The sequence below is a fragment of the Apodemus sylvaticus genome, chromosome 16 (assembly GCF_947179515.1).
Source record: "Apodemus sylvaticus chromosome 16, mApoSyl1.1, whole genome shotgun sequence".
Classification (NCBI taxonomy): Eukaryota; Metazoa; Chordata; class Mammalia; order Rodentia; family Muridae; genus Apodemus; species Apodemus sylvaticus.
Window position 1 is genome coordinate 37,000,432 of NC_067487.1, and position 25,998 is coordinate 37,026,429.

The 25,998-nt window shown below is 40.8% G+C and overlaps 1 protein-coding gene across 4 annotated transcripts in view; it reads right to left on the reverse strand.

Annotated features, from left to right (window-relative positions):
- Dab2 (DAB adaptor protein 2) overlaps nt 1–25,998 on the reverse strand; it is a 52,813-nt gene that overhangs the window by 24,274 nt on the left and 2,541 nt on the right. The window contains exon 2 of one of the 4 annotated variants that reach the window (XM_052159667.1): nt 2,250–2,371. The exons of the other annotated variants lie outside the window; for them this stretch is intronic. The gene's annotated coding sequence lies outside the window, so the exon portion shown is untranslated. The remainder of the gene's footprint in view (nt 1–2,249; nt 2,372–25,998) is intronic. 4 annotated transcript variants of the gene reach the window in all.

The window sequence follows — 25,998 nt, forward strand, 5'->3', positions numbered from 1 at the left end:
ACTACTTGCCAAGTAACAGAACCAGTTTCTGTCCTACACAGTAAGGTTCACAGTCAGAATCCTTTGACATACCATTGATGAATCTTATCTTAGAAATCGCATTCTTGTTACAAAAGGTGTTTTATTGTATACATGTGATAGCCCATAAATGTATATCTAAGATAGTTCCTTGAGTCTTAGATTGTCCTGGATTTGGGGAGGGATCTAAATCCAATGACTCACACCCTTATTGTTAAAAGACAGAGAGAGGTTTGAGGGACAGAGACTCGCAAAGCAGGTGGAAACTAGAATCCAAAAGAAGGGCTTGATTTGATGTGTCTGTCAATCAAAGAAAGCCAAGGGACAGCTAATACCCACCTGAAGCTAGGCGCATAAACTCAGAATGGGCTCTACCTCAGAACTTCCATAAGCAAGCAAGCATGTCCTGCCCTGATTTTGGACTTCTTGCCCTCAGAAGAACTGTGATAATCACCTTTTCTTGCATTAAGCCACTCACCCATTTCTAAGAATTTGATGAAGCAGCCACGAGTGGTGCATATGAATGCCACCTATAGTTTGTGTGCTTTCATTGGTCTCTGAGGTTCTTGGTGGCATGATAAATGATTCTTTTAGTTATATCTATGACCTTCAAATCTCAAAGGTCTTTTCTTCATCTCAGAGGATTTACCACAAGCTAAGCAGGGGTGAAGCTAAGTTCCTCTCTGAGGAGCACAGGTGCTCCCACATGCTCCTCTTCTCTCCACGGAGTCACCAAACCTGCTCAGTCCTCATCTTATAAAGAGTCATCATATGACTCTTCTGTCCCAGTTGCTTGCTGATGGTCTCCTGACACACCCAGTTACTTTGCTTTGCTTCCAGTTGAGTATTCCTACCATACACATCACACATCTAGGCCTTTCTTGAAGCTTTGTATCTGTGTTTGCTGGCTTCAATTGCCATTGGAATTTTTTTAATGATACATTTTCTCTAAATCAAAAAAATAAAAGTTGGAAAATCCCCTGTGGGAGCCCAACTCCTCCCCTTTCTATTTAGACAAAGATTTGCTATTTTTGCTTCCTATATAATGCTCTTGAATATTTTACTCCTGATCAGCTTCATCCCTTACTCTTTCCCACCTGGATGCATGATCCAAGCTCACTGTTTCTTTGTGAATGGCCTTTGGTTTATGTCCTTAGATTTTTCCCATTTGCTGAGGTACCTCTGGCCCTATATCCTTGGGTGTCCATTTGTCCCTGAACATGGGTAGGTCTTCTCTGAAGCTCTCCTCTGTCCCTTCTAAATACCCATCCTGATCACAGGGCCTCACACAGATCAACTTTACTCTTGTCTGCCAAACCTTCAGGATCAGAATCTCCTCGAAGGGAGAAGATTCATCTGGCATGTGGGAGCCATCCATGTGGATAGCAACCTGGGCTGTTGGAGCAGTGTAAATATATCCACATTTTAATATGTATATCTGTATTTAGTATACTTTTCATTTACTAGGCCAAGAACATGAGCCCTAAGAATGGTCTCCAGAATAGAATGCGTATTATTCTATTTATAGGAGGCACCTGGAGCACCTGTGGGTTATCCCTTCCAATCTGCCTTGCTCAGGCTAGTGTCATGTTGACTTCAACAGTGCTCATGTGGACAGCTGAAGTAAGAGATCCAAAGTATGTAGATTTATAGGCTGAGAATTTGTTATAGATATCAGAGTTTATTGCCCATCCCAGAAGTCCATGTCACATCCTCCAAAAGGATAGTATTTCTGAGAAGGAAAGACTTACCTAACCTAACATTTTTGTTGTTGTTGTTGTTTTTTAAAGACTTACTTATTCAATTTAGCAATTTTGACTCCAATGTTTTACTATTTTAAAGAAATCTGAGAAGTGCCACTAAGCGCTCTGATACACCTAAGAGTGGGGGGTGGTGGCTTGGCATGTGGCTTTAGTCATAACATACAAGACATACCAGGATATAACTCAAGGCCAGTGACCATATCAAAGGTTGGCTTCCTGGGTCAAATTAGGAAGGGCAGAAGCTGAGCGGGATTATGTGTTTTTAATGAACAGTTCCTTTCCTTCAGACACCAAAGACAACTATTTGTGTGGAGGAAACACCAAAGATTAAACCTACACACACCAGGAAAGTCTTCCGCTCATGCTCTGTCCTTGCCTCCTTGTCCTTTTTACTGTAGTATTTTTGAGTCCAAGTCTCACTGAGTTACTCAGGCTGGCTTCAAACACACTGTAGGCTTTGAAACTCACCATCTGGCTTCAGCTACCCAAGTGTTGAACGGCTTGTGCTACCACGCTTAGATAAGGTACGACTTTGATGACATTGTTATTGTCCTGAAGGTATTTGGCTTCCTTTGATTACATATCCTTTACTGTTTAGGGATAAACAGTTACAGTAACCGAAGGGAAAAACATGGAAGAAAAACTTTGTTAGGAACTTCTGAAAGAAAATGGATTCATATAGTCTTTCATTTACTGCATGGCTCCATGGCCCTTATGTTTAAAGAAGGAAGACATTATCTACGAACTACACATAATGGCACAGATGCATTCCCCAAGATATATACAACAAGCATCATCTCTAAGTAGAATTTTTTCTTCTAGTTTTCTAGAGCAGGATGTTTCCTTCATTAGAAGATTGAAAAGAGAAGTAAGATCACATATTTGCAGGGAAAAAAATTGAAGAATCGAAAGTTAGCCTATGTCCTGGGCTCCTTAAGGCATCATGCAAAACAGAAAATGGTAAGAAAGAAGCTTTGCGAGGCAGTAAGAGTAGCTTCCACTCAAGTGTAAGCATCTGAATTGGATTTTTGAACTCCAGACGGAATCTTCCTGAAGTAACCTGAAAATGGCCCCCTTGTGTGGCTCTGAAGTCAGATGATTTTGGAGCTTGCAACATCTTTCTTGGTTTCTGAGAAGCTCTAAGAGACATACAAAGGAAGGATGCATGAGTCATCTTTGAATGACTCTGCCGTTTGCACTAATAAAAGTCAGCTATAGTTTGTTTTGTCCTTAAAGTGACTCATGCCATTTTGCAACCTGGAAAAGCCAACACAGCGGACAATAGTCAGCCTAGGCTTTACTTGGGGGGAAGCCTGACACCTTAAAATTGTTTTCTTTTCCTTCCCATCAGGAGGACTTGAACTGGTGTCTCAGTGGTACTCCTTAGTGTCTGTGCAGTTCTGAAGACACATCGTGACACAATTTCACAGGTCCTCTGACCGGCACCCTAATCTACCTCTTACTCCAATTATACAGAACAAGCAGGAATTTGGTCAATCTCAAGATGCTAGAATAACTCGGAGTTAGGGACTTGACAGTAGCCCCTTTCCACACATAGTAGAGAATCTTATTTCAAAGTTTAGGGTAGTATGGTATAAACACCTAATCAAGTCAGCACTCCCTATTCAAATGTTCTACATCTGTGAGTTAAAAAAAATGCTGATAAAAAATAGCCAGAAGAAAATTAGCTGTATTGAATATAATACAGACTTTTTAAAAATTACTTTTCCCTAAATATAACAGAATAAAACTATTTGCCTAGCATTTGCATTATATTAGATATTATTAATACTCTAGAGATGATTTGAAATACACTAAATAAACATGGCACATGACTTGAGGCAAACCATATATGTAGGATTTTGAACACCAAAGAATTGTTTAGAATTGTGGGGGGTTCTCGAATCAACCCATTGTGGACACAAGGGAGTGTCCATATACCAAAATCCTAAAACCTTTATCCTGAAAACCATATTAAAAGTGTTTCTATATTAGGAATAATAAATGCTCCAAACAACACAAGACATAACCATGATAAGCTGTTGAGGTCAAAACTGAATTTGTTTTCCTCCTTCTAACGGGTTTTTCTCTTGTCATTTGCTGCTCCCAATCCCCCCTCTCCCCAACCTTTAACCTGCATTTTCAAAAGTTCACAATTCCAAGGACTTTTTTTTTTTTAACTTATTAGTTACAATTCTCACAAAGCACTCCACGGAGTAGACCTGGTGAAGTGAATTAAGGAGATGTAAGAAAGCGGTGCAAGCATCTTTGCTTTGAGTGCCTAGCACTTTGTCCTGGACAGGGACCGTGCTTCCCTGTGCGTGATCACACTCTGTCTGACCCAGCTGGAGGACAGGACAGGACATGTGAAATATTAACCTGTAAACCAGACCTCGGGACCAATGGCAGTGAATACCCGCTCCATTGCCTTTGAAGTAACCTCTGAGAAAACACATTGAGATGCTGCTCTAACGTCTTACACTCGTTGAATGATTTATTCTCTAACTGCTTCCATCTTTATGATTCTAATGGGACTATTCTGCAAGGGCCAGCTGAGCAGACAGTAAGATTTCTGAGGATCAGAAAGTTGGCTCATTGAAAGGCAGTTACTCAGAAAACCTGAGGACCTAAAATCCCATCGATGGAACCCACGGAAAAGTAGAAGGAGGAAAATGACTCCATGGAGTTGATCTTTGATGCTGCACACTGTTTGACACATGCAACCACACACATCACACATCTCTCTCTCTCTCTCTCTCTCTCTCTCTCTCTCTCTCTCTCTCTCTCTCTAACACACACACACATGCATACACACACACACACACACACACACACACACCACACCACATCTCTCACACATATATAATAACAAAAGAAGATTTTGGCATCTTGTTTGGGTAATTAGACTATGTTAATGTGCACTTAAAAAGAATCCTGGGAAGACATTCTTGTAAATATTGGCTACTGTATCATACCTGAGTAATATACATTTGGCATTTCCATACAGGTTATGCATTGGCACCTCACATACACTTGGAGAGTTGATGGTGTAAGGCAAAGTCAGAATCTAAAGCCCTGAACTAAAAGAAGCTTTTTCTGATATTTAGAAGTCATATCTAATATGATATTCAGGCAGTCATAGGGGAGAAGACATTTCAGGTGAGAGTTTAACATTCAAAGTCTCATTTAAGCTGGGTTGTGAATGTGGTGCACGCCTGTAATCCCAGCACTTGTGAGGCAGAGGCAGGTGGATCTCTGAGTTCAAGGCCAGCCTGGTCTACAGAGTGAGTTCCAGGACAGCCGGGGCTACACAGAGAAACCCTGTCTTGAAAAAATAAAACAAAGCAAAACAAAACAAAACAAAACAAAAGCAATGTCTCATCTACCTAGGGATCTGTACTTTTTAAACTGAGGCAGAAGGATTACCGTGAGTTTGGGATCATCCTGAGCTACATGATGAGGACCAGGACAGTCAGAGATATATAGGACTCTAGAAAAACTAGTAAATAAAAATTAAAGACAATAGAAAACAAGAAAAGAAAGAAAACAACCAATGTTTAACACATGCAGTTAATGGTTAAGGGACAGCCCGGTATCCACATGCTGTGTGCCACATTAATGGCAGTCAGCACAGCTTTTCCACAGCAGTTTCAATGGTCAGTAACTTAAAAAATAAAGGGAAGCACTTTAGTTAAGTGAAAGGGTGAGAGAGTATACCAAAGTACCAGGTAGCCACCCCATGCCTCACTTGGGTGTTCTTGTGGGATACAGAGACAGGAGTTATCCTTAGTTACTGTCACCTAGCTGGCTTCTTTTCCTTCCTTCCTTCCTTCCTTCCTTCCTTCCTTCCTTCCTTCCTTCCTTCTTTCTTTCTTTCTTTCTTTCTTTCTCTCTCTCTCTCTCTCTCTCTCTCTCTCTCTCTCTCTTTCATAATTAGGAACCTGAGGGCAAAGAAAATATAAGCATTAAAAGCTGGCTGGGATACAGCTAGTACCAGGAAAAATCCAGTCCCCTGAATGAGACTCAATTGGACTATTCCTAGAGAGTATATGTGTCTGTTTTTAAACTTTGTTTTTTAAAGCAGACTATGCAAAGCTCATTACATGGAGGCTCTACCAAGAAAATCTTCTGGGGCTAGAGGTGTAATTTGCCTCAGCCAGACAATGCTGCTAGTGGTCCCTGAGTCCACCCCCTGTACTACTGAACCAGACCAAACCAAACCAGACCAGACCAGACCAGACCAAACCAATTCGATTAGTAGGCATAGCAAGGAAAAAAGAAGAAAACAACTTAGCAAAGTGTTTTATAGTCTTCTCTGAATCCAAGCAGAAGAAAAGGTTGAGGGTTTTGTACCATCTCATTCTATAATGTCACTGGATTCTTTCCCACCCACCCCACACCCCCACCCAAGTAGCAGAAATCATATTGGGTCAAATTAGCCTTTGGATCTGGCTGTTTTGGCTAGGTCTGAGACACATTTCACAGATCAAAGACTTTAAATTTAGGTCCTAGTTCAGTACACTCTCTACTATGTAGTACCTTGGCCTTTTGTCTTCTCTCTCTCTCTCTCTCTCTCTCTCTCTCTCTCTCTCTCTCTTTCTGTCAGCATGATAAAAAAGTACAGAGTTTTGAAACTAGTAACTTTTAATGTTATTGACTCATTTCGACCTTTCCTGACTTTGGGCCCACCCCCTGCCTTTTTCATTTTAAAAAGAATTTTGTATTAGTGACATCTTCCCTCAGAGTTGAAGGAAGTAATCAACATAATTGGTGTTTGGGGGTGGGGGTGTTAACTTTTAAAGGAGCTTTGTGTACCCATATTTAGGCCCATTCTCTAGACTAGCCATTCCACCCAACTCACCTGGAGTGTCTGAAAAGTATTCTCAGCTTAGACCAAAGTCTCAAGTTTATGGTTACTTTTCCAATGTAATATTTGTCAATTGTTCAGTACCCTGGTTGTTGTTTTCACACTCAATCTCTTGTCTGCATTAGCAGGGAAAAGCCAGAACAAACAGTTTTGCTAACTACAGGCTGCTCTAGTCCTTTGGGAAACCTGGATAGAGATAATATCCAGGTTATTAATATTTAATAATGTTGGTTAATAAAATTAACCAAGAAGAGATGCTTTACATACGGAGATTCTAGGAAAGAAAGTGGTGGTGGAATATCTCTCTGGTTTTTGACTCATGTACAATGTTTTTAATATGGATATGAGGCTTAAGTTCGATGTTAGAAAGTATATCCACAGCCAGGTGCCTGTTATCCTAGCACTTGGCCAGTTAAGATAGATCACTTTGAGTTTAAAGCCAACATGAATATATAGCAGCCCTATTTATAATAGCCAGAAGCTGGAAACAACCCAGATGTCCCTCAACAGAGGAATGGATACAGAAAATGTGGTACATTTACACAATGGAGTACTACTCAGCTATTAAAAACAACGAATTCATGAAATTCCCAGGCAAGTGGATGGAGCTAGAAAATATCATCCTGAGTGAGGTAACCCAATCACAAAAGAACACTCATGGTACACAGTCACTGATAAGTGGATATTATACCAGAAGCTCAGAATAACCAAGATACAATTCACAGATCACATGAAGATCAAGAAGAAGGAAGACCAAAGTATGAATACTTTAGTCCTTCTTTGAAGGGGGAACAAAATACCCATGGGAGGAAATACAGAGACAAAGTGTGGAGCAGAGACTGAAGGAAAGACCATCCAGAGACTGCCCCGACCTGGGTATCCATCCCATATACAGTTACCAAACCCAGACATTATAGGAGTCAGGCTCCTCAGTATAGGAGCCTGATATAGCAGTTTCCTGAGAGGCTCTGCCAGTGCCTGACAAATACAGAGGTGGATGCTTGCAGCCAACCATTGGATTGAGTACAGGGTCCCCAATGGAGGAGCTAGAGAAAGGACTGAAGGAGCTGAAGGGGTTTGCAGCCCCATAGGAGGAACAACAATATCAACCAACCAGACCCCCAGAGCTCCCAGGGACTAAACCATCAACCAAAAGTGCACATGGAGTTATCCATGGCTCCAGCTGCATATGCAGCAGAGGATGGCCTTGTGGGGCATCAATGGGAGAAGAGGCTCTTGGTCTTGTGAAGGCTCCATGCCCCAGTGTAGAGGAATGCCAGGACAGGGAAGGGGGTGTGGGTGGGTTGGTGAGCAGGGGGAGTGGGGGATGGGATAGGGCCTTTCGGAGCAGAAACCAGGAAAGGGGATAACATTTGAAATGTAAATTTAAAAAAAAACAAAACAAAAAACATGCATGCATCTTGGCTTCATTGTGGAAGCCAACCATTCACCCCTCCCAAGTATGACCTCCTGTAGCTTAGGTGAGACAGGAAATCCAGAATCCAGCCTTGTCCTGTAATTCAATTCTACAAGGAGAAGGAAGTGGCATTGGAATTTTGGCTGATGGGAATCAGCGAGCTTCAGAAATCACCTTTGTCTTTGCTTCATGTTGTTAACACTGATTGTTTGGGCTCAGTTTTTTCATGGCTGTCCCTACACCCAGGCTGTGCGCCACGTACCCTGCACATTTCAAATGAGGGCATCCCGGGGCTCTCTCTAGTGAACTGTATGCTGTACCAGAGCTCTGCACTTAGGATTACTGGGCACAGATTTCCTTCATAAGGTTGTATTTATTTTCCTGTATACTTTTGTTCCCCTTTGCACTGTATATCGGAGCTAGGCAGGAGAAGAGCTCAGTAGGGTACCCACTGTATCTTGAAGCTCAGGGGCATAGTACTGAGACCCATCTTAAGCTATCTCATTCCATAATAGCTCTTGTCTTCCATTTAGACCTATTCAAACTCACTCATGGGGCAAGCCCTGAGTGATTTCTTCGAATTCTGAGGAAAGGATTGATTATAAGAAAGAATTCTGATTCTGGGAGAAAGGAGAACATGGCTTTCCGGGGAGGCAAGGGACTTGATTGCATCCTGTGAACTCTGCAGCTCAAAAGTGGCTGGGAACTTGAAGGGCAAGTTTGTACCTTGAGCCAAAGCATTTCTGGGAAGAAGCCAATGGATTAAAGTAGTTTGAGTCAGGTAGGGGATTGGGAAGGAAGAGTTCCTTTGGAGAGGATGGGGAACAGTGAAGACCTGGCTCAGATGTCAGGTTTCCTTCTCTCTAACCCCCATGAATTGAGACGTTAGTACTTTGGGCCTCTAAGATAGTCGCTAGTGCATGAGAAGCACAGTGTGAATGTCTTTTGACCAGAAAGTCCATGGGACTGTGTCAGAATGCTCCCGAGTCCTTCTCCTCCACCCTGTGAAGCTATTGCGGGACCAGCAACAGCAAGCCTACTTCTGTTAACTGAATGCTTTCCACAGGGAATACAAACTTAGCCATGCCACTTGTAATTGGTATCTGTGATAGGACTCAAAACACTATGCCACAGCAACTGCAATGGAAGTGGGCGCCAACCGGATTTGAAAAGAAGATTTTAAAAAATATTTTCCAGGCGTTCTGGCTCATACCTGTTAGTCCCAGCTCTTGGGAGGTGGGATAGCCAAGGCTACACAGAGAAACCCTGTCTCAAAAACCAAACCAACCAAGCAACCAATCATTCAAACAACCCCTCCCTTCTGAAAATTAGGATAGGTGAGTTAAATAAACCAACTTTAGAAATATTGATTTAGGAAAAGTCTATTTTGTGGGAGGCTGAGATAGGGATTTTGAGTTTGAAGCCAGCCTGGGCTACAAAGTGAAACTCCATCTCAAGGTAGAACAACAATATTAGCAATAATATTGACAACAACAACAACACAACAAACTTTATCAGAAAAACTCCATCTTCTATTATCAGATAGTGATACTGAGTTTCTTCTCATGTCTTCCTCATCGTAAAATCTGGCAGAAGGTTTTCTAAAGAATGAACAGCTTACATGAATAATTGTAATGTTTGCTTACTTTTTTAAAAAATGTAACTACTGACATGCACATTACTAGAACCTATCATAGGGCTTTGGGGCAGTAATTTGAACAGACGTCTCACGGATCAGATACAAAACCATAGAGAACACATAAAACACACTTTATATTTGGCATCTACATGAAACAAGGAGGTTATGTTTGAACTTTGCAAGAGTTCTCTTTGCAACAGAGACTACTACAGAAAGGCACAACCAATCAAAATGCAGGATTGTGGAGCTCAGTCCCTTCCGGTTCATCTACAAAACATTCCAACATCTAAGGCTCAGGAAACACTGGGGAAGAGGGCGCGGAAATGTCGTAAGAGTTGAAAAACCAAGGAGGTTGCGCCTCCTAGTCACATAAGAAGCTATACATATAAAGTATCAGCAACATGAGAGCCAAACTTGAGCTGAACCAGGAGGCTACCAATAAACATGACAAACTTAAGGGGGTTGAGGGCAGCCCATGAGGCCTCAATCCTACACAAAGAACTACAGGAAACCAAGAAAATCTGGGAGCTGGAGAAGCAGTCTTCCCCGTTGAGGAGCACACTAATTTGATGTCTGGTGCCAAATGGTCAGCCTCCAAAACATACATAGTAAGTAACATTATGTGGACTTAACAGGATGTATTCAGAAATATATATGCATATACTAATACTTACATGGATGCAATAACAATTGAAGAAAGAGATAATAAATATGAATGTGAGTGGACAGGGTATACGGGAAGAAAGGAGGGGAATTAAATTACAATTTTAAAAATTCGACAAAATAAAACTGAAGCTTCAGATGAGGGAAAAAGACTCAACCACATAACCATTGGATTTCTGGGAAGAAATCAGAGTGTTTGTTACAAGCCTCTCACATACCAAGCGTTTCCTTGTTCAATGGCTATCCTTCTTTAAGTTAGGTGAGATGCTTCTACCAAAGCTAGTTTTCCTAACTCTCAGCTAGTTTTTAAATAAAGGCATATTAAAAAATCTTAGTACTTTGTTTTCAAGGCTAGCCAAGTTGAATTTGTCTGTTCCCATGGGAGATAACCCCAAAGAAAGTGCTGCCCATCCGTGTGGACACAATCGATGCTCATCTCTCGGGTTGCTCTCCTATGGTGCGTGCACACAATCCTAGTAAAAACATTTCACTCTCTCCCATTAGTCAAGTACCATTACTCACCTCTACACAATGTTCCGAGTTAAAGAAAGAATGCTATTTATAAGGATCTGTATTTCAAACTTTCGGTTATAAATGCAGGGCCACACACCCCAGCAGAATTACGTTATGATCCTATGACCACACCAGGGTGCTTTAAAAGAGGAAAATAATCTTAAGCTTTTCCTCTTCCACAAACCAGTGCAAGAAATACTGCCTGATATTTGGTTTCTTTCTGGCTGAATGATATAAACCCCAATGAGATTTCCCTTCCCGGGCAGAACCCCACCCTCACATAATCCAGAAAGCCGATGCTTGAGTGTGGCCCCACCTTTCTCCCACTCAGGTTTCAGACACATGCTGAGGTTTTAAGGGTTTCAGGAAGAAGAACCCAGCTGCCCTGTCACATCACCGCAGAACAGTCACACTAGGGTGTGTGCAACAATTGTTTATAGTCACTGGGACTAACTCATGCGTCTGCTACATTTCTATGTCTAGACTAGACTTCAGGAAGAAGGCAGCAGCATTAGGATTCCGTAGACTCAACCCAAGACTGGTTTAAGCGCTGTAATTCTGAAATGCTGTCTCTAGGTTCCAGGTTGCCTTTCTGGTAGAAGAAGCCCTTTGTTTTGGTGCTCAGACTGCCCTCAGGGCTGGCACTAAGCATGAGAATCTTACCGGCCCATATTTCCTTGATACAATCTATTCAATCTGGATAAGATTTTTGCCAACCAGGAATAAAACTTCATCTCCAAGAACCCTGGTGACTGTGCTAACTCCAATGGCTGATTTTTATTTTTTATTAAACCCAGTCTACTGTTTACTGTCATTTCCCGTGCTCAGAATATTAAATATCACTTTAAAGATTGTTCTTAATGGTTTAGCTGATTTTGTTTTGAGCAGATTTTGTTGCTTTTAAATACAAAGAAACATATAAAGAGGTCATCTAAAAATATCTAGGAGCTGAGAATAGGTGTGTACCTTTAGTTCCTGCTTCTTTGGGGTCAAGAGAAGATTATTTGAGCCCAAAAGTTGGAGATCAGCTTGGGCAATGAAGAGCTTTTATCTCAATAAAACAAAACAAAAATATCACGAGACTTTCTATTTATTTGCTGAGTGTTAGGTTTATAGAGGAACTAGGGACCTGAGGGCCAGTCTTCTCTCCTATTATATTAATACTAGTGTCCCAGCAAGTTGAAGGTTAGGAGCTTCCACAGTTATCTAAAAAGCCAGGAGAACTCTCCCTAAAGAAATAAGAACGTGTAGTCTCATTTAATACACCCTGACTAGTGGGCAAACTAGGAGGTCACTAGATAAGAAATGCCTAGTAATACTAGGTTCTGCTATAGGATTTGGTATAGAAACTTGCTTCTTGAGGTAATATGCTAATATTATTTCAGTCTTGAAATTTTAGAATGTATGATCCAAAAATATCCTGAAATAGGTAACCTACCTGCCTTCAAATTGTGTTTATGGTTATTTAAAAACAACAACAACAATAACAACACACACACACACACACACACACACACACACCACACTAAACTTCTTCAGACTGAATACAAGATGAAGTACAAGGTGGCATATGAGCACAATTACTAAGTGTGGAAAGATAATTCAAAGGATCCTAGGAGTGATTTCAGGACAGAGCCATACCTGTGAGGTTCAACCATTAAAATAATAGGTGTCATCTAAATTCGCCTTCCGGGACTCAGTTTCTACGTCACCTTAAGCACACTGGTTGCATAATCTCAAGAAAGAGGGAAGTGAATGGAAGTGTTTCAGAGAACTAAGACTTCCCAGGAAAGACAGACAGAGCCCACTGGCTTTCTTTTCTGACTGTAAATTTCTAAGAATGTTAAAAATTACTTTATTCTATATGGCTTCAAAAAGTTTGCTCTAGAGTTAAAAAAATGGACTATAGATATACATATATATATCATATTTATATGCGTATATATATATGAGAGGACTTTGTCTATCTATCCATTTGACTGTTTTATTATCTGCTGAACATAATAGCAAATGCCTTTAATCCAGCACTTGGAAGACAGCAAATCTTTGAGCTCCAGGTCAGCCAGGACTACATAGTGATATTCTCTCTCTAAACAAAACAAAATAAAATAACCAAGTCTGTCTGTCTGTCTATCTCTGTCTCTCTCATAAATACACACACACACACACACACACACACACACACACACACCTGGTTATATCACTGGATATTATAACAGTTCAGCAGTTTAGTTCTTAAATATTAATTTTATTTGCTGTGGGCTTGTTTGTTTATTGCTTTTAATGAAAAACCATTGAAATGATATTAGCCAAAAAACTTTAAAGATCCTAGAAAAATGTGATTTCTTTTTCTCCCTGTTCATCTAGATAGCATTCTTCAAGTTGAAGTGACTATTGTAGACCAGGCTAGCCTGGAACTTGCCAGAGACCTACCTACCAGCCTCCCAAGTGCTGGGATTAAAGGCATGCACTACTATGCATAATATGATGAGTGTCTTAGCTTTGCTAAAATAAAAAAAATGTCCACAAAACATGAGGTTTCTAATAAATCTTATGCTGCTGGCCTGTTAGATCATATAGCATCAAGGGATTGCTAGTTCCCAAAATGCTTAACAGACTTGAAATGTCAAATGTGTGCATGAAATCCATTTCTGCAGTTTTCTAAACATAGGCCTGTGCTGTTTTAAAATGTGCTATTCAAAGTCACCATCAATTGCAGAGTTTCAAAGTCTTACTATCTAACAGGGGACTGAGGACCAAGACCTAGGTTTTCTAGGTACCAATGATTAGCTAGAAATTGTGTTGAGTATTTTTTCTTGTCTATTATGCTATTCTTTATAAACTTTTCAAGCCTTGAAATGTTTTAAATGATGAAAGCTTGATGCTTGACTTTAGGGCAAAAGAACCATCAAAAACCTGGCTTAATCTAGGCTTGTTTAAACTATCGCTGGGAAGGAGGTAGGAGGATAGCTGTGGAGCCAAGCTAGTGAGGGCTCAATCTGGTGAGTTCCAGGACAGCCAGTCTACAATGAGACTCTGTGTCAACACAGTCAAGCACACACACACACACACACACACACACACACACACACACACACACTTTTCCCTAAGTGCCTTTCTACAATAAGCAGATAGCATGAGATGCTTTAGATAGGATGAGGTGCTTTTTCTCTGTTCAGTGTTCACTCTTCTGACCAGGTTTGCTACCTTCTTGGGAGCCCAGGGACTAACCATGGGGGATGTCTATTTAGTATGCATCTCCGGCACAAGATGAACTGATAAAAAGGGCACTTTGCCGGGTTTTGAGTGAGACCTATCTGGCCATTGATGATCTAGACATTCCTGTCTATTTTAAACTAAAAGGACTTCTGGTTAGAGAACACAGGAACAACAACCTCAGCCAGTCACTTTTAATGGATGTTTCCTCGGTTAGGGAAAAATGCAGTGTTTAAACAAATGCTCATTAGCCGGAATGTTCTTCTGGAGCACTCTCCTTTGCTCTTTGCATTTCTAAGGACCTGTTCGGTACCTATTAATCAAATGACACTTCAATATTCACCAAAAACATTGGTGAGGTGGAATCCTGGATTAAACTGGGGTTTCTTTGTGGTCCCTTTTTCAAGTCATCAATTCAAAGTAACTTGAGGTGGTTCTGCAAGCATTAGGTGAAGCTACTGATTTCACTCATTTTGTTGGCACTTTTAATATCAAAAAATGCAATTCCATGATTTGTTTCCTTAGCTGAACTCTATAGCCTTATTCAAAGTCTTTTTTTTTTGAAAGCCATTATTAAGTCCCTAATCCAATCTTTATTAAAAAGGCTCAAAGTTGTAGACTAGGAAGTTAAGGCAGATCCTCAATGGTTATGATGGAACTCTTCCAAACTCTACAGAGACTTTGAGGGGCATCTGAAATTTGGTGAATGTCCACAGTTGCTGCGTTAGCTGGTAATGTCTTCGGTAAGCAACATTTTGTAGAAACATGCAAATAATTAGGCCCATCAGAAAAAAAAATGATGGGAAAAGCTGACTTGAAAGAATTAAGCATCCTTGTTTCTGATGCCTTTACCTAAACCTTTGCTATGAGGCAACACTGGCAAAGAAAAATGAGCCTTTTTTAAAAAATAAAAACAAAAACAAAAACAAAAGCCTTTTTTTTAAAAGCTAGGTGTAATTTGCACAGGACAGAAAATCTATTTGGGAAAGAAAAACTCTTAGCAAGGAATAAAGAATATCTATATCAGCTAAGCAAGGAAGGATACAGGAGTGGTGCTGGGGGTGATGCTGGGGGGAGGGTTGAGAGTCAGGTCAAGCTGGATTACTGAGTTTACGGTACTCTATTTTGTCTAGACAGTACTGGGGAGACTGGGGATGAGTGATGGTGTCGAGGTTGGGTAGCAACAAATCTGAGTACGTGCAGGAAGGCTTCAAAGAGTCAGATAGCTTTGTAGTATGATCGATAGCTGCGTGGACTTGCCACTTGGAGCTATGCGACGCTGCCAGTTTCTTTTATTTTAAATACTTGACTAATCTTCTGGAAACAAAACCTTTTAACCAAAATGTTAAGGTCTAATGATCTCAAATGTCAGATTCAAGGTTATTCCTTCTAGGCAGGCAGTGATGCCAGTGACCCTCAAACTTCAAATAAACTGTGTCCCAAATGTGGCTTTCATAAAAGTCAAAGGCCATTATATTGTGCACTCTTTATTCTCTGATCCATCTTATCTTTAAAAAGAAGTCTCCTTTAATGCCTATTTTATCAGTGAAATGACATTTTGAAGTGTCAACTTAGCAAACAAAACAAGGACATCTTTTGTCAAAGGCAACAACTGACTGAAATAACCACATCACTGTGACTTATTTGAAGCAGTATCATGTTTTCCTGTCTACTGTTTCTCATATAACTATTGAAAATCCAGAAACATCAGTGCTGAGAAAAGGCTGGTTCAGAAGGCTAAGCCATTTCTAATCTTTAGACAGTCAGAATGTGACATTGGGTTAGTGTGTGCTTTGATTTTTTTAAAATTAAACTTCCAGGAGATGTGTTACTATACAGAGAGCAGTATTTAACATTCAGGTAGAACTTGGGACATTGCAAAGATGAGGCACTTGTTTAGAATGCTAGCATGTGTGAGGGGCTGGGCTCAAGCTTTAGTACCCAACAAAGGAAATTAGGTAGGTCTCTTGGGATCCAGTAACATCTACAGAGAACATCTGAAGGTATCGAGAGGTGCCCATAGGCAGCCTAAAACAATAACATCTTGGTCCCCATTAACTGATGCCTATGTAAAGTTTCTGGGAAAAATCTCCTGATAAATTAAAAATTCAAGTCAGGGGGTGGCGGCACACACCTTTAATCTCAGCACTGGTTTGAGGTCACCTTGGTCCTGGGACATCCAGGACTACACACAGAGAGAAACTTTGCGTCAAAAAAACTGAAAGGAAGAAAAAAATTAATTCATCAATAAAGTTATGCTTAAATTTATTTCATTATGATTTATTTGCATGTCTCATGTATGTAGGTATGTTTGAACACATGTGTGCAAATGCCTGGGAAGACCAGGAGACACATAGAATTGAGTCCTGGTACCTAGAGTTACAGGTGTTTATGAGTTGCTTATACGGCTTCCAGGATCTGGACTTCAGCTGAATAAACAAGCAGCTTAATCACTGGGCAGTACGTTTTGAATCAAATAATTAAACTTTGAAAAATTGCTTTGATGGTGGGATTTTCGAAGCTGGCCAGGCTATGACCTATTCTTGGTTTCCAGCTATGTTCTTGGATACACTGGGGGCAATGAAGAGAGTAATGAGTTGGCAGGCTAATGCCGCCAACATTTAGAAAGGCTTGTGGAAATTACATCTTAAATCACAAGCCAGCTGTATAAGCAAATTTTCAAAAATAAGTTTCTCACTGGGTGTGGTGGCGGGCTCATGGCTACAATCCCTCCACTGGTGTGGGGTGGGATCAGCTTAGACAGGAGGAGCACAGTTTGGGCTACATAGTAAATTCCAGGCCATCCTGGCTTTAGTGCCCTATAGAGCCGATCTCAAAAATGCAAAGCAAAACAAAATAAATACATTTAAGTTTCTCTCATTTGGGCAGAAATTATGTTACATCGAAGCAATTATCAACCCTGACTGCCGGTATTCGCAAGTTTGATAGTTTGATGAACATATGTAGGTGCGGAAACAAAGGAAGAATTAAAAGCTGTCCTTGGATAGAATGGCAGCCTGGGAACCGTGGAGTGTAATTGTTATTAGCCAGGTGGTTAAATCCACCAGGTGATGCAGACTTTGAGTACTGATGGATTGCAGCTTAACTCCAACAACAGAAGTTAAACCAATGACTTGGGAATGCCACATCATCTGGAGAATTTTAGTAACACCTTGTCTGTATTTCTCAGGACTTGAACAGACATAAATGATAGGAACATGTGGATATTGATCATTATAAATTACTTAAAAGTTAGGACAGGTTTCAGAAAAGTTTTGGCTTATACTAATAGCTAAAGGGAAGCTGGAGTTCTCATTTTTCGCCCAGTCTACAGAAAATTGCAAATCATAAATGAGAGTAGCTCAAGTTACTTATCCACCTGGCCATCTGGCTGTTTATTAACACCTACTATGTGCTGAGTACTGTTTTAGGCTGTGTATACAACGACAAAGAAGACATGATCGTTACCCTTAAGGTACCCATAGCATAGAATAAGGAATTATTGGCTTAAGTTGATGCTAAGTGATTTGGAGGAGATGTTTCTAGTCAGCATGAAAATCTTCTTTGGTATAAACATTTAGTAAGGAGAAAAAAACCTAGAACTATGTCAAAGAATTCAATATGAGACCACCACAACATATAGACTATCTGTCCAATAATTTTTAAAATCTCCTGTAGCCATTCTATAATCTCAAGGTACACCTTTGTGGCAGTGACCACTGGAAGGAAGAACTGTACAAGGCAGGAGTCATTAAAGAATACCAGTGGTATCTTCTGTAATGTTAACTTAAAACTCAAGGTTCTGATTCACCACCAGCTTCATAAACACCTGAAGAAAACATTACATATATCCGGCAATCAGTTTCAACCAACAGAAAAGTGTAAATGACTCAGAGGACATGTCAATGTCCCCATCTTAGTACCAAATGTGCTAGCCAATCTTAAATCTTAAAGTCATTTTCAGACGAAGCAAACCCTTGACTTGAGATTTAATTGAAACAGCTATCATGAAAATGTAACTACTTTTCCTACCTAGTTACAAAAGCATTAGTTAGGATGGCCTTCTCAAGAAAATAGTCTGCAGTGGCACCTCACAGAAACTTCCACAGAAGCTGACGGCAGGAAGCCTCTGCATCCAGACTTTCAAACAGGACATTATGCATCCATTGTGCTGAAGAAGAGTTCTCACATCAGGAGCTGAGTGTTTGCACCACTATGAAGAGACTTGAGAGAGTTTATTCTGTACCTGGATATACCTACAAAATCTATGAGAGTATTGTCTGTAGCTTGGAATGAAGCTGAGATTTCATCCTAAATTGTATGTGTATCTAGTTATCTAGCAAAGCTCTGACTCACTGTTGTTTTTTGTTTTGTTTTGTTGTTTGTTTGTTTTGCAGTTGTCTTTGTCATGCTTCTCATCCTCATCCTTACCAATCACACCTCATTGTCACATTACTTCTTATGAGTGTCTGGCTCATGGTATGTGTATGTTACCTCTTTTATATAAATACTATACTATTCCCTAATATACTTAAAATACTTAAAGTCAAAAGATGCAACTGTTAAATACTTTCCATCTTTCCAAACAATTCCAATTGTAACCCAAGTTTTAAGTGATTCTAACTGTACCAGGCCAACTTCTATGGAGACATAATGTAGAAGAGCCTACTGGATTAGCCTTTCTGACTGGGTATTAATCAAGTGTCAGTGATCAATACCTACATTTGTACTTGCGCTGAGCTTCAAAGTCCTCACCTAGGCTGTAGACATGTGGATTCTTTCTTGGCTACTGGCTTAGAGAAGCCATTCTTTTCTGTTTTCCCAGGGATATGTACTACGCCTTCCATGCTTCTGATGCTGCAGTCCCAGTCTGCATCCCCGATGGCCTTCTCCCGCTTAAATCCCATCATGCCACTCAGTCTATTCAAGTGTATGACCTCAGACATCTCTTATTCACTGCATCATTCCCCCACCATGATCATGACCTATTGTTGCTCTCTGACTCATGGAGAAATCTTCCCTCAACTCAAAAAAGCCTTTGAGGTGAGGGAATTAGCTACTCTACTTTTCTAGGCTTTATACAGTCTGATAAAGAGCACAGCACTTTACAACGTTAAGACTAATGCGCAGAAGGATGGTGGTAATGCAGGCCTGTAATTCCGGCGCTACAGGGTTGGGGTGGAGGAGGTCAAGGACTGGAGGGTTTGTTGGGTTTGATCCAGCTCAGATTACACAGTGAACTGGTGCCCAGCTGCTGGCCTGAGCTACAGAGCAAGAACCTGTCTCAGACAAATCAAAAGAAATATAGGTCAGCCATACCTGTCTCCCCTTTGTTCCTTGATATTAAGTCAAGCAAACCTTTGCCCTACTTTGCTGGTAGGATTTTTTTTTTCAGCCGTTGAACAATCCTTGCTCACACTCACCTTGCTAGCTTAGACAGGTTAATTGTTTTGAGTCAACATGTTTTTCTGCTTAAACGAAGAGATGCTTTTAGAAAAACCTTAACTTAGTAACCCTAATGCTGTTCCTACCTACTGTGTGGTTTTCTTCTACATGTTACAATCTCTTAGCTCTGTTCCTGTACGCTCTTGGTCAGAGTTACTGGAGCATACTCTGTTCTTTCCAACCTACATGATTCCCTTGTTTTCTATTTCCTACAATGTCTTTTCTCATTTTTATCTTTGCATATTGACTTCATCTAGTCACTTAAAGGCCAACTCCATCATTACAACCACTGACTTTTTGTCTTCACTCGGACCCATGTAAATTCCCTACACCACTCAATTGAAACAAATCCTGCTAGTGGATTCTCATTTTCTCTAAATTTCTTTTATTTTTATCCAGACAGGATTTCACTATGTTGTCCAGGTTGGCCTTGAACTCAAGTTCTTCTTGTCTGCTTCCTTAGTGCTGAGACCATAGGTGTGTGCCACCATGTGGGTATTCTCTCTCTCTCTCTCTCTCTCTCTCTCTCTCTCTCTCTCTCTCTGTGTGTGTGTGTGTGTGTGTGTGTGTGTGTGTGTCCATACCCAGTTAAATTTTTTTTCTGGATGGTCATTATCATGCACAAGACAAATAGCTGTGTCCAATTTTGAATGTTAACCAAAGTTTAGTAATTTAATTCCAGATAGCTAAATAAATCAGAATTTCATTCCCTCAACAGGTTTTCAGGCAATTAATTAAGCATTTTTGCATCAAGTTATATTTCAGAAGATAATAAGACAATTTGAGTATTAAGTAAAATTAGTTATCATTTCAATTTGAATCTATCTATCTATCTATCTATCTATCTATCTATCTATCTAGATGTTTTCTGAAGAATCCTATCTATAGTTCAACCTTTGTGTTGGTAGAAGTCAATACAGAATATCACTATTAGTGAAAGAACTATGTTTGAATATCATTAACTATTAATGGAAGAACCATGTTTGTCAGCTCTACATTTGTTTTCTACTTCAAAAATGGGGTTGCATTTATAGTATTTAGTTTTGGAGGGGATGGAGAGCAAACACATGTGAAGACAGCAATAGCAACAAAGTGAATGGCGATGTAACTAAAGCACACCTAAAACCTCCCCCTAAAGCACAGATCCTGGGAGGCCTAGTGTGCATATCCATTGTGATTTCTAATCCTAACTCAGAGGACTTCACTGTCACAACCCAAAGCCAAACAGGTCCAGCATTCTTCACCAGTCTATTTAATGCCTCTGTCATAGTTGCAAATGCATTTGGCTTATTTATATAGCTCTAGAAGATAATATAAAAGCCTACTAACTTCTGAATTATGTATCATAGGAATCAGAACAGACTTTAGCCCTAAACAAAACAGCTGAAACCTAAAATGTAAAAGTTGAATGTGATATACATACCTACGGAATCCTTGGAAGGCTCAAGCGGGACAAGAAGTTTGATGCCAGATCGGGTTATTGAGTGAGACCCTGTCCCATAAAAGAAAGTAGGGAGGAATAGAAGGAGGGAGAGAGGAAAGGAGAAAGAAGTGAGGGAAGGAGAGAGGGAGATCGACTTTAGACTTTAAAAAGACTGTATTGTCTTGACCAGACCAAAGTGGAAACATGAAAATTAGAATTTGTAGGTCTCTACCAGTTTATGGAATATTGCCATATTCTACTGCTTGACCCTCATTATTTAATGGATTCAACATATAGAGGAAAACTGGTCTAATTCTCAGCCTCAATGTGTTCTGCATCAGAATTTAGCTTATGTAAAATTCACAACCACAAGAATAAGACTGTTTCCCAAACATCAGCCCAACTATTGCACCGGGAATGACAGTTTGAGAAGAGTTGTTCATCTGTGTCAGCAGACACTCTCCGGAACTTTCCATTTCCCTTTACTTGTAACTTCGAGTCAACTCATTTTACTGAGAGGGAAAAAGGAAATTCAGATGTTATACGTCCTGTGCTATGTAAGTTGGGCTGTGGACAAGGACATTTGTAGGAGCTTTGAACCACTAACCTCATCCATCTCAGAAACAGAGTTCTTTAATTTACTTCCGGATGACACCATTACATACTTTAGTCCCAAGTGGCATCTATCTCTACCCACACCAATCATTCTTTCTTTAAAAACAGACTTATTTTACTTATTTTATGTATGAGTATACTATATCTGTCTTCAGACACACCAGAAGAGGGCATCGGATCCCATTACAAATGATTATGAGCCACCATGTGGTGGCTGGGAATTGAACTCAGGACCTCTGGAAGAGCAGTCAGTGCTCTTAACCACTGAGCCATCTCTCCAACCTATACACCAATCATTCTTAGGACTATTTTGCAAGGTGAATGTGATAACTAAAAGTTAAGGACACTGAGCCACCTTTTTTTAAAACCTGCGAATCAAATCCAGGGACTTGATATGTGCTCGGAAGAAGCTCTACCAATGAGTCACTTGCCTGGCTTTTAGTGTTGTTTCTGAGAAATGCCAGGAACTGCCATTCCATTGAAGGTTGGCAGAACCCTAGACTTTGTGTGTAGGGCCTCACCTGATGCAGACTTCTTCCTTAACTGCTACTTGCTGGGACTGTTGTTTCTCCATTGCCAACCCAGCATCATGGACCACATAGGTTCTTCATAAACATTCAGAGAAACACTAAAACCTCACCTTTAGGAGCTGATGTGGAGTAAGCTGATCATGCTGGAGCTAAGAAATGGAGACGTCTTTTTCTGAGACAGTAAGTAGCCCAGGCTGGCCTCAAACTCAGAGTATAATGTGGATGCCCTTTATTCGGATTGTCCCCGCCTCCACTTACCCAGTGCTGGAATTACTGGTATGAGCTACAGTTAGTTCCACCCTGGGGACTGAACCTAGGGTCGTGTGCATGCTGGGTAAGCACTGTAGCAACTGAGCTAAACCTGAAGCTCAGAATTTTTTTTTTTTAAATTATGAGTTATATTCTATGGAAGTTAAATGGGAGAATGGATTGATCCTTCCTAAGACACACAGCTCTCTAAAACTCAAGTGCAGTAGGTTGATTTACAGTGGAGGCGCGTGTCTGTGTTCCTGAACATGACATGGAAAACAAATATCAAAGCTATGAGCTAGAGACAGCCATCTGGTTTAAGGGTAATGATGTAGTTTACTGGAGTCCTCTTTTGAAAAATGATGTTGGCTGAGACAGTCTCCTAAATGAGATTAATTATACTCTTTAAAGAATCTCAGCCAAGGTGAAAGGATTTAGAAGTGCAGCAATGTCATAAAACTAAGGTTTATACTAGTTTTCCTTGGATCAAGACAGCAATGTTGGGATAGGTAGGTATGCGCTGTCTCGCCTCTTCGCAACCCAAAATGCAGCTAAACATATTTAAATAGCTTTGCTTTACTATTTCCATGATAGTACGCTGCTGTGGTTGCCGCTGAATGACTGGATCACAAAGCTGAACCCTAAATGTTACTCTCAGATCAAATGAGAGGTGAGGACAATGCAGCTGGGTGAGCCCTTTTGCCAGTTTGGTTCAGTCAATCCCGAGTGGAGAGACCACACTCTGAGAACCTGTCCCAGAAGAGTTCTCTCTAGCTGTGAAACACACCCCAAGTGTCCAGTCTTGTACGGGTGACTTCATTTGTTACAAATCAGCTTGCCGGTAGCAGTTTATGTCCTCTGCAGAGACCAGGGTTTTTTTCAGTCTAATGTGTTACATCATTTCACTGTGGTCAAACAGACTAGCTTTTACTAGCTTTACCTTCTAGCAAGGCTTAAACCTAACTTGCCATTCAAGTTTCTTCCAGGTTTAAGAGCATTTTAACTTAATTCTTCTTTTCTGTAGTGTTGGTGGTTGAACCTAGGGCTTTATACACACAGGCACACGCTCCACAGTTACAACAACCCTTACCTCTTACAGTATCGTAGGCCCGACATTCTAGCATTCTTACTTCCTATTTTTCCCTTACCCTCTACTCCTATATTTCTTGAAAACTCTGAGATGTTCTTCAGACTTTCTGCTTCCTGGTAACTTCCCTAGAACTAAACCTTAAATTGGCATGTCCCATTACCGAGAATTTCTCCCCACTTCCATCAGCCACAGGTCACTTGCCCACAGCTAGTTTCTGCAGGTTTTAAGAGCGGATTGAAATGGCAACTTCTGTATTGAGGTGATAACTGAAAATTTTTAAGCTGCCATGTGTTGTCTAGATGATGTGAGAGCTAGCAGAGATAGAAAGTTTATACTGGAATTAAAAAAAGTTTGAGGGGTGAGGGAAGGACCATACAAGTAGAGAAAGATTCTACTTCACTTAGTAACTTCCATTTTTAGATCAGGAAGCAATTTGTTCAGATTTTGCTTGCGCTAGAGTAGGCAAGTTTCCTTCCAGGGTGGTGGAAAGATGCAGGAAGAGGAATAACCATGGCAACCGCCCAGCTACGTGGACCAAGATAGTATTGGGGGCCCCATGTCCCGGCCTGGTCACTAGCTTAGCCAGGGTTGTCCCTCCCTTTCCCACTTCCTTGGCTAGAATGCTGACTTCAGGAGAAGGGTCATTCTTTCTCTGTAGGGAGTCGGATTGAGTGTGGGGAAGATTCAAATGAGACCAGAGGTCATTCTGACCAAACCAAATAGCAGTCCTCCACACTGAGAACAGAGAGTAACTGTCTGTTCTAGCGTGAACACAAGCAAACACACAGGCTTTTTTAGTATTGAATACTTGAACGATTACCATTTTTCAGATAGGTGGGTGGTATTCCGCTTTGATTAAGAAATTCTCTACTTGCTTTCAGTGGCCGCAAAGACACTTAATTTAATTGTTCATGGAGCAGAAACAAATAGACAAACAGAATAAACTATTCTAAGGATATAGATTAACTTACCTTCTCAGCAGCCCTAAGTCCTATTGTTCTTCCCCAGATAGGAAAACAATTACTGAGAGGTTATTCTGTTTGCCCACGGTCATTTTACTAACAGTTGTGTGGATGCTTCCCCACTACCCAACTGGACAGTGTTGGCAGAAGGAGGGACAGCAGCTAGCACATGAATATGGGAACTGCTAGGCCTTTAAGATATCCAGCACCATTTGTACCCCTAATCAGGAATTTGTTTGGGCCTTGTCTCTAGCAGGAGATCTGGTCTTTTGCTTCCCTTCTGATTGCTATGATTAACCCACTAGGATACCGTACCATAATTTAGCTTTCCCTTAAACACACTCATCGGATGTGAATACTGTGTCATCTAAATGAGACTTGGGCCAACCTCTGCAATTTGTAATAGTATTTCAACCTTATTACAATTCCAGGGAGAATGAAGAGGAAACAAAACAAAACAAAACAAAACAAAACAAACAAAACAAAACAAAAAACAAAATGGCCACATCCTGCTGTTCAGGTGTTTCAGATTGCCAATCTGGTTCCCATTCTAAATCTGCCCAGGGTGGGGAACTTTAAATGGCAGACCCTTGCAAATCTTCGGCTGGAGGAACTTATGTTGTTAGTGAGTTCCCTTCAGCAGCCTCTATTCCAGTCTCCTAGCTCTGTCTCCAAGAAAAGGAATGAAATCCCAACAGAGAGAAGAGGTGAAGAAACACACGGTGCTTCCAAGTTGGCTTCATCAAAGTGGTGGTAGGCTTAGGCTAGGAGAGAGGTGAAGCACCTTCCTCATGGTCTTACCAGAAGCACAGCTTCCCACAAAACTTCCTGGTGGCCACAGGCCACCCAGCAAGCCCGGTCTTCCTGCTCTTTTAATTTTCAGGTGACAGAAGTATGCCTGAGCAGTTCAGACCAGTTGGTCCGCAGCTTCCGGGGCCCTTGCACCATCACCACGTCAACAACTGTCTTAAAAGGGAGCTAAATTCCACGTAACCCTTAGAGGAAGACAAGAAATAAGCCTGAGGACAGGAATTTAGACTTAGTTTAACCTTGAAAATTTTTAAGTCTTTAGCAGAAATGCTAACTCTGAGCTGGGTGGGAGTGGTGGTGCTCGCCTGGAATTCCAGGACTCTGAAGGCTGACTGGGGGTGGGGGTGGGTTCAATGTCCCCCTGAGAAGAGAGATATGTGTTGGGACTCAGTGTCAAAACAGCAAAAGAAAAAGAGGAAAGGAGAGAGAGAGAAGAGAGAGGGGGGAGAGAAGAGAAGAGAAGAGAAGAGAAGAGAAGAGAAGAGAAGAGAAGAGAAGAGAAGAGAAGAGAAGAGAAGAGAAGAGAAGAGAAATCTAACTTCAATTTTGTTCCCAAGTCAGCAAGACCTAAAAGCATGGTTGTGGTTATCTTCCCAGACTCCTTTACATCCTCAGGTGGAGATCAATGCAACCAACATCATCAGCTCTATAAATACATGTGTGCTCGAGGGTAAAGGCAGAAGACATTCCTCCCATTCCTCCACTATTTCTCTTTTCTGCCACAATAAAAAATGGCCCAGCCAGGCGGTTGTGGCGCACGCCTTTAATCCCAGCACTT